The sequence below is a fragment of the Lathyrus oleraceus genome, chromosome 7 (genome assembly GCF_024323335.1).
Source record: "Lathyrus oleraceus cultivar Zhongwan6 chromosome 7, CAAS_Psat_ZW6_1.0, whole genome shotgun sequence".
NCBI classification, from domain to species: domain Eukaryota; kingdom Viridiplantae; phylum Streptophyta; class Magnoliopsida; order Fabales; family Fabaceae; genus Lathyrus; species Lathyrus oleraceus.
Window position 1 is genome coordinate 498,323,194 of NC_066585.1, and position 10,217 is coordinate 498,333,410.

General features: G+C 34.5%; 1 long non-coding RNA gene across 1 annotated transcript; it reads left to right on the plus strand.

Moving 5' to 3' along the window:
* The first annotated feature begins 2,884 nt into the window (after positions 1 to 2,884).
* LOC127105625 (uncharacterized) lies at positions 2,885 to 6,335 on the plus strand. The gene is made up of 3 exons (XR_007795058.1): positions 2,885 to 5,254; positions 5,356 to 5,597; positions 5,669 to 6,335. It is a non-coding gene; the product is annotated as an uncharacterized LOC127105625 (long non-coding RNA).
* The last annotated feature ends 3,882 nt before the right edge of the window (positions 6,336 to 10,217 follow it).

Sequence of the window (10,217 nt, forward strand, 5' to 3'; positions counted from 1 at the left end):
AGACGAAATAGGCGTTATAGTCCATGTTTAACTGTTGGCATGCCACGATGGGGTCAATATTAAGCATCTCATATGGTGAGATATAAAAAAGGTATGTGCTAGCCTTAAAATATTCAATTAGGGTGGATCTTACCTCAAAGGGAAGTTTGGATCCCATCTTTATCGACCGAGAAGGGTTATCACCGAGCTGGATAGGCTCAAACTCACCGTTTGGAACTTGCCTAAATTAATCTCCGCGTGCGTCCAGGTCGAACATATTGTTGTCCCCTGGACCTTCTTCTTCTTTTTCCGCCAATGTGAATTCCCTTAAGGATGAAATCTTTGATCCATTTTTCTTACTCCATGTTGGCGCTAATAGTGCCCGCTAAAATCAGAGGTAGATTGATGTTCGAAATTCTATTGATATTTTCATGATCTAGAGATCCTAACTCCAATCGATCTCTACTTTGCTAAATGATAGTATTTGTAGTTAGTAAAAGGAACTCTGATGACCGACAAATATTGGATGTTATTGCACCAATGATCTCCTCGATCAGTGATAATTGGTGGAGAAATGAATCATGGGATTGAACGGATCTCCTAGACATAAATAAATGAGTTACCGCTTCTATTCCCTCTGCTTCGGATAGAGATCTGATTTTGGATCGAAGATAATCTACTCGTAGAATTTAACAGGAATAAGAAATTAATCCTCAAAGGTGACGCCATTGTTCTGTTTTGGAACCAAAATTAGGTGTAAACAGGTGATGTGGAATCTTGAATCGATGATGCTGATCTCCGATACGTTGGAGCGGGGTGGACCTACAAGGTTACCATTCCAATGACCAAGCCATTCAATATTCAAGATAAGTGTAGTAAAAAGTGGAGATCAGAAAACTGTATCTTACATTTCACGTGAGGTGACTTTTATATCTTGGGTCATGTGGAGTGGATTTGCATTCATTTGTACCTGAGAAATTTGGGCCATTGGCTGGCCGAGAACAATAATATTTATGATATTTAGAAGAAATCTAAGATAGAAGAAATCCTTGAAAAACTAACACACACACACACACACACACATATATATATATATATATATATATATATATATATATATATATATATATATATATATATATATATATATATATATATAACAACATGTGGGTTTAGTGGCCTCTTAGGATGTTATATGCTTTCTTCTCCATCATGGAATGCTCGAGACGTTATTTTTCACTGTTGAATGAGGATTTGACCTCAATAGTTCATGCTTATAATCATACATCATTGTACATTGTTTCCCAAATGAACCATCCACAATATTAGCAAGCGACTTTGCGCCATACGCCATCATCATGTTTATTACATTTCATTTATGTCGAGTCTTCTCCATAGTATATGTCAACTTTAAGTTTGGATTATCTCTCACACTTGTGAGTATCTTATTGCTTACCATTGTGATTTAAGTAACCTAACCCTATACACCCTACTGCATGTATTGTTATTAATTATTTGTTGTCAATAATGATGTCTCTTTTTGCAGTAACTTTGCACAATAAGCCTCCAATGCACATCCTTCCTTAGAAATAGTTCTCATTCTCTTGTTGTCATTTTTCTTAAACTTCAAATTTCCACCAAAATGTATTGCATAAAGTCCTCATCCCCTCTTGAAATTCTTGTTTTGAACAAAAATATGTCCCAACTTTCCATTTGTAACCTTCAGTTTGTTTAGGAAGCTTCAAGGTTTGAAAATTGGGCTTGGAAATATTGTCTTCATCTTCATTGTCACATTCACTAGCTATTTCATCCCTGTTGTATCACTCATTGTCACTCAAACCTCTATAATTTAACTTTGTCTCACCATCACCATTCACATCATTATTTATATTCTATTGTCCTTTTATACTACCACTAAAAGAAAAATGTCAAATTGTGACACTTAGGATTCAACAATTTGTGGATAACATCTATAACTTGAATTTAACAACGATTGGTGTGATAGTGAAATCTCTTATATTATTTTAGATTGTTATAGTGGGCGGACATCATACAAGTGCACAATCTAAGTCATAAGTGCAATATATTTTTCTTCCTATTGGTACCTAAATCATCTTTGAAGAGTACCATCTCAATTTTGTCCATAGTATCTTAGAACCATAAGCTCTTTACAAATAGGTGCCCTAAGTCTTTAAAACTACCTAATAATTCAAAGTAAGACCTATAATTTGGGTCACAATTCTAAACACTCTCAATGTTATTGTAACCTAATTTCATAAGCTCCTTAAATCTCCCATGATGTGTTACACACTCAAACTTACTATCCATGCCCTAATTAAAATAAACAAAATAACGGAAACACAATTCTATAAAACACACAAATGCAAAATGATGAAATGAAACATTGTATTTTGTAAATTTTTTTTAAAAACACGGTGATGATTTTTGATGAATCTTCAATGATTTTTAAGGGGCACACGATAGAAGTGTTCACGTGTACTCATGAGTCTAGTAGGGTTTATGCTAAAACTTGTCGCTTGTGATTTTAATGATTGCCTTCTTCTTCTGAAACTATGGTCCGTGAATTTGTAAAAACATTCATATGAAAGAGAAATAATTTTATATCAGTCATAGTATTATCAAAATAAGATAAGGTTATCTACTATCAACCCTTCAAAATAATACTGCATGATTTACCAATTTGCCCTACCAAGTTTTTTCAATTTACAGTACCAATTGGGCAAATAAGTAATCAACAAATGTCCCCAAAAAATCTAAAGAAAACTCTATTGGCATGCCAAATGTCAATTATTCATTTGATGCCTTAAACAAAATACTTTCCCACCACCAAAACATAAACGCACGCATTTTCTCTCTCATTTGAATCTTTTACCTTTTCTCTTTCTTTCATATTCTCTCTTTTCCCCTTTTCCCCCTCAAACCCTAGCATCATCGCTGCCCCTTTCTCCACCATATCCATGACCACCACCACCTCCAATGGAAAACCAAAGCTATTTTCGTACTCCTCGTCTCACTACCTTCCTAATAGATTGGTTGGATTTTTATTTCGACCAACAACTATTTCTCCTATCCGACCGTCACAAATCCAAACGGAAACGCAGAAACTCATCACCATGCCAACCTTCGTCTCTAATTCTATAGTAACAACAAAAACCATAAAAGTATGTTCTGTTTTGTTTTGATTTTTTCCTTTTATGTATTTTATAATATGAACTATTACCTTTGGGCCATGTTTGGATACAGTAAAATGAACGAAGCAGAATGGAATGGAGCAGAGTGGAGCGGGGTGGAATGGAATAAAGATACCATTCCATTGTTTGGGTGTTTCATGGCGGAAAAGAGCAATTTTATCATTGTGTCCAAATTGGAGGGTACAAAAAGTGATGGAATGGGATGGAATGTATTCCATCCGGTTCTGCATCATTCCATCCATTTTTAATTAATCCAAACAACGAAATTTAAGTTTATTTCATTCCATCAATCCAAACATACCCTTGATGTTGCTTTTGAGTTAGATCTTAAAATATGTTGACAGAATCACAAAGGAGATGCTGGTATTTATTTTCCCTTTTACGATTTGCATTATTGTTTTGTTTACAATAGGGTCTGATATGCATTATTTTGTCTTATATCTTACGCAAGAATGTACTAGACAGTGAAGAGAAATTTAGGTCAGACTTGATGAACATTGCAAGGACTTCCATCACTTATTTTTATGGTTTTCATCTCTCATGAAAGTACATCCAAGATTTCTATTTGTTATATTTTGGTTCTAATTCTAAACCTCTTTATTGCTTTCAATTGTGCTACAATACACCATTATAGTGGTTTATAGTTATTAAAAGTTTAGCATTTTGGTTGTCAATCTTTTTATGTTTTTGCCTTGCCTTAGCTGTTAGCGCTCCTGGTTTTGACATGAGAGAAACTTCTCTTATTGCTTCCTCATAAGTTTGAGATTAATTATCTCTAAATTATTGAAGTAGGTTAAAATCGAAATCTACAAAAATGCAACTTACATTTGTGTAGATGTTTGACTGTCAAAGCATAATATGTATCACAACATTCTTGAAGCAAATTGTTTTGGCCAATTTATATCATTATTGAAAGTTCTCAATCTGACAATTGATAAGAAAATTATGTTGCTAAAATGTCTGACAAAATGTATTTTCATTAAACTATAGTCTGAATCAAATACCATTATCATCTTTGGTTTAATTAACTAAAGAAATAAAGAGTAGTTGAGTTGTTTTATCGAGATTTGGTTAACTCTTGAATAGCCAAGCTTGTGAGTACTTGTGATTAATTTTGTAAGTTCTCACAGGTGTGGATAAATAGATAGGAGTACACAAAAGTTGTGTCTGTTTCAATTTTGCAGAGGAGTTCACATAAATTGTATATTTGTTTCATTAGTTTATTTCATCGATGACTTCTGTTGCAGCCTCTGAGTAGATTGGTACTTTCTAAGGAGTACTTGATAATGCCTTGATGGATTTAGCATGGATGGAGTATTTGAGTTAACAGTGAAATCAAAATCAAATTAAAATAACTGAATTGAAGGGATAAGTGTGGACATTAAGTTTTTATTTTTTAGTGGTTAAAATTCAAATAAAAAATGATGATCATAAAATAGCCTTTTCTTGCATTTATGTGATCTAAATGTTCTTAATACTCTTGCATTTATGTGATTTGGATTTTCATAATAATAATTTTTAATACTTTTGATTATCTTGTCTCTCAATTCAAACCTGCAATTTAGTGAATCCAATTGATATATGTAGACTTTTTAACCTTTTTTTCATCAATTTTGATGTGTGCACTGCAGAGTAGCAGATGTAGTATTTGTGTTCACGAGTATACTATTTCCTAACCATACGAATTTTCTTCTCTTAGTTAAATTTGTCACCATATGGTTCCAATGAATGATGAAAAGTTTGAATTATGTAGGTATGCGACATATTATGGCATGCTTAATTTTTGTATAACAAACAATGGGCACGACTGGAGAGAAGGATCAAAATAATACAAAGTCAGTGAGGATTGTCTTGCAACTGTAGATCAAAAGCAACAATTATGGTTAATCTTCCCAACATATTTCCCCATTGGTTAATCTTCTTACTTTTGGTATGCCATGGAATGCTCATTTGAAAAGTCCACGGGAAGAGGAAGTTAGCAAGGGCTTTGGCATAGGTAAAAAAGAGACATTGCATTTAATGGTCATGTCCATACCTATGAAAGAGTGTGCCTCGTTTATCAGGTATAATACTATTGTCACATTTAATTGAAACTAAGTTACATAATACTTCATTATTATAATTGTTTTCTTCATTTCTAATTAACCAAATGTGTATGACGCAGAACCAGTATGTGAATAAGGAAAAATATCTTTGTCAAACATAGTAGAAGGAAGTATTTATGATATGTTGGCCAAACATATTTGTTTTCTTTGAAATGAATTGGATAATGACTGGAAAAATTGAAGATGAATGTGATTTCCAAAATATTAGATCATCCATCAACACTCTCGATTATGTTGGAGAATGTGGAGTTCCTACAAAAACCATGTACTATTTTCCTTCTGAGAGAATAGCCAAATTCTGGTAAGTTATGTTTAACTAAATGCACTATGATATGTTAAGCTGCTTTAGTAAATAAATTTTTCTTCTCTCAGGTATACAACGTATTATGAAATGTTTAGTTTATGCATAACAAACAACATACATGATTGGAGAGAAAATCAAGACAATACAAATTCCTTAAGAATTGTCTTGCAATGGTAGATTGAAAACAAAAACCATGGTTAATCTTCACAGCACATTGCCCCCTTGGTTAATCTTCTAAATCTTGTATATCATAGAAGGCTCATTTGAAGAACCCATGGGAAGGGAAATTTTACAAGGTCTTTGGCATAAATACAAAGTAGACATTGCATTTTATAGTCATGTCCATAACTATGAAAGAGTATGCACCATTATCATGTATAATACTGTTGTCATATTCATGTTGGACCTGAAACCTAAAGAGGCATATATGCTTGCCCTCAAATAGAAGTGCAACAACTACAACCGCGAGATCAGTTGCTTTATGCACAAAATGAAAAAGTGAAGGTAGGATTCTGATCCAATTTACCACATAAGAATTTAAATTGTTTATGTTCATCAAATAATTTGGTTCATAGTTGAAGTGTTCAAGGATTTCAGATTTAATACTTAGATTATAGACCAAATTTTCTCAATGAGTTTTGTTGTGCACAAAAGTGAATTAAAATTGGTTTCTTCGTTATTTGAAACCTAAATAGTATTTGGTTTATCTCATAATGTTGCAGTTTTGTGATTAAACTGGTATCTATTGTTTAATTGAAATTAAACGTTAGAGTTTTGTCTATTGAGTTTTTGGCTGTTCTTTTTGTTAATATTTTTGTATGACAGGTAAATCAATCACTTCTAGATCTTGGGCATTTGATTTTCTTGAATGTTGAAAATTATGGCAGATGCTTCCAGGTCTTTATCATACGTTTATGATGACAAAATTTATGAGATATTGGATCGAACTCTAGTATGGTCAAATGGTAGCTTATGAGTTCAACAATTCGACATGACCTTAGCATGTCGAAAGTCTGTTCACATGCTGCAGCCGAAATATGCTAGGATTGTTAGCATATTGAATTGGGCCTGTTTGTTATGCCCAAATGTTTAAGTTAGCTTGTTCTCTAAGTTAGTTTGTGTAACGGGCCTGTGTGTAAAACTCCATTAGGTTAGTGTGTTAGTTTTTGTTAGGTCTGTTATATAGTGATTGGCTGCATTTTGGAAAAATAAGTATTATTGTCAGATGTTGAACAAGATGTCTTGACATGTTGGTTCAACATTAGAGTGTGACCTATTTTAGTATCTTGTGAGATTTGTTTCCTTTTATGGTATATCTAAAGATACTCTAAATATTTAGTTCACGAAATATGTAGAGTGTTTTATAAAATGCAAAAGATTATTTTGCCTTGACTTGTTTACGAAGTAAATATGTCAAAACATTTTAGGAAACATCTATCTGATTGAAATCAAATCTGCAGAAGATTGTGCAGATTCCTTGGATCTACTGTGAATCAAGTCTGAAGCCCGTGTCTTTCCACTTCTATGTATATATCATTTCTAAACCTAAGATTGCATCGAAGTAGTGGTGAATATAGTCTAAATTAGGGTTTCGTGTCTTTGTATTGTATGAGCCATTCCAGTATCTCCTCGATACTTGAATTAGACCTGGTTTATTGAGTTGTAACTGTCAATCCCTCATAAGCTTTTAAGCAAAGGTGGATTGTATTTTTCTGTTATAAGTTGTTATATGGTTGAAGGGAAGTGAGATGAGTCTCATATCTAGAAGAGTCTTAGATAGAAACATCCATGGGTAGAGATTAGGTGAGAAGTTTATAAAACTCGAGGTTGTTAAGAACTTCAAACTGATTTTGTGATAGTGGATTTCCTTCCTGGATTGGTAGCCCCCAGATATAGGTGACGTTGCACCGAACTAGGTTAATAACTACTTGTGTTATTTCCTATCGTGCTGTTATTTAAATCCTAACATTATTTGTGGTGTGATAATATGATGACCCTGGTGTCGTGACATCATGTACAACATCTAGGATCTGCTTAACAAAATATCAATTGGTATTAGAGAAGGCATCCTACTTTGTTTTTGGGTAAGATCCGGGGAAGATACTTTCCGGTACCATGTACAAAGAAGAAGGATTTATTAACAGACCCCTCATCTTAAATGTCTCCAACTATGACTATTGGAAGGCAAGGATGATGGCATTCCTAAAATCTATGGAGAGCAAGACATGGAAAGCTGTCATCAAGGGCTGGAAACATCCTGTCGTGAATGATAAAGATGGGAAGGTTACTATTGATCTGAAGCCTGAAAAGGACTAGTCTAAGGAAAAAGATGAACTGGCTCTTGGAAACTCCAAAGCTTTGAATGTTATATTCAATGGTGTTGACAAAAACATATTCAAGTTGATAAACACATGTACTATAGCTAAATATGCATGGGAGATCCTCAGAACTACTCATGAAGGCACATCTAAAGTGAAGATGTTTAGACTTCAGCTTCTCACTACCAGATTTGAGAATCTAAATATGAAAGATGGTGAGAATATTCATGAGTTTCACATGAGTATTCTTGAAATAGATAATTCATCTAGTGCCTTGGGAGAAAAGATGTCAGAAGAAAAACTGGTTAAAAAATTCTCAGGTCCCTACCTAAGAAATTTGACATGAAGGTCACAACCATTGAGGAAGCTCAAGCCATCAACACCATGAGAGTAGATGAACTTATTGGGTCTCTCCAAACCTTTGAATTGAGTATTAGTTACATATCTGAAGAGAAAAACAAGAGCATAACTTTTGTATCCAACATTGAAGATGAAGAAGACCAATGTGACTTGGATACTGATGAAGGAATGACTAATGTTATTGTACTACTTGGAACTTAATTCAACAAGGTGCTAAAGAGAATCGATAGGAAGTCAAGACCAAATGTCAAGAACATTCCATCTGACATCAGGAATAATAATGACTTTCAGAAAGGAACAAGAACTAAAGAGAGATCCAATCAAGGTAAAGGCATTCAGTGTCATGGGTGTGAAGGATTTGGACACATTAGAGCAAAATGTCTTACCTATCTCAAGAAACAAAAAAAAATGTTGTTTGTCTCTTGGTCTCATGATGATAACTCTGAAAGTGAACCTGAGGATGAAACGGTTAAACATGTAACTACTTTAATTGGAAGATATGAATCTGATGAAGATTCATGTAATGAAGAATTATCCTATGAGAAACTGGATGCCTCCTACAGAGAACTGTGCATCAGAAGTGAAGAAATGTGTCAGTTGGGAGAAAAATAGAAGAATATTATATCTCAATTACAGGTTGAAAAAGAAAGATATCAACCTACCATCTCTGATCTTCAAGATGAGGTGATATTATTCACTTCCAAACTTGATAATATGACAAAGGCTATAAGAATGTTGAACAAGGGATCTAATGTATTAGATGAAGTTTTGCAAATTGGAAAAGTGGTTGGAGATCTGGGGGTGTCATACCCTAAAATTTGCCCGTTAATATTACAAGGCATTTCTAAGGCACTCCAACTTATTTTTCAAGGCGTTGATCTTAAAAGAACAAAGACCCATCACACATATGGCCAAATCCAGAAAATGGCCTAAACTGGCTTGCTCGCTAGGCGAGCTACTCCTTCGCCTAGCGAACCCTTCGCTACGCCATTCGCCTAGCGAAGCTTGCGAATACCAGAAAATTCTGGGCTTCATTCTGAGCCCATTAGGTCATAAAAAGAGCATTATAAATACCACAACTTCAGTCAGAAAAAGGAGAACGAAAAGGGAACGAAAACAGGAGATAGAAAGAAGGCACAGCAATCCCTGGAGGCTAACCCAAAGAATTCAGAGCAACCCTAAAGGAAACCCTAAGGGAAACTCATCTGCACCAAGGTTACCTCCGCCCAACTCAATCCGACTTGCCAATTCAAGGTTGCAATTCAATTGCAAACAGGTTTGCATTACTATTACCGCTTTATGTTCTTAATATGCATGTGGCATCATGATTGAATTTATAAAAATATCTTAAGTTTTGCGTGTGAATTTAAGTATCATGAATATCTTGAATGTTTAACCATGTAATCTCTGTAATGGATGCCATAGGGTGTGAAGCTTGCTGAAATTATACTGTTATCAAAACCAGAACCCGCAGCCGCTCGCTAGCCCATCGCTAAGCGAGCATGTAGCGAGTATTCGCTAAGCCTTCGCTAGGCGAGGCAGGAGCGAACGTGACAGTCGCTGACTTTTCTGTTCTGATTTTTGCTCATCTGACCCGTTTTATCATAGCCATGCATCGTTTACCTGACCCTATTACTGTTGTGATTTCTTTTGTGGTGTAATTCTCGATTGCATCCTGATTTGGTATTCTGACCTGTTTGCTGAATTTTTTAAGGGTTCATATACTCCCGGAAAAGGGTAGCTTGCTAGGTATTCCACTTTATTTGTGGGATACCCTTGTGGAGATTCATCCTAATTACTTAATCGATTTTAATGTGGAGATTCATCCTAATTATTTAATTGATTATAATATGGACCTAATTACCTAATTGATTACAACTACCTAATTGATTGCAAAATATTGTCTTTGAATATGTGATCTTGGACCTCTCTTTGTTGC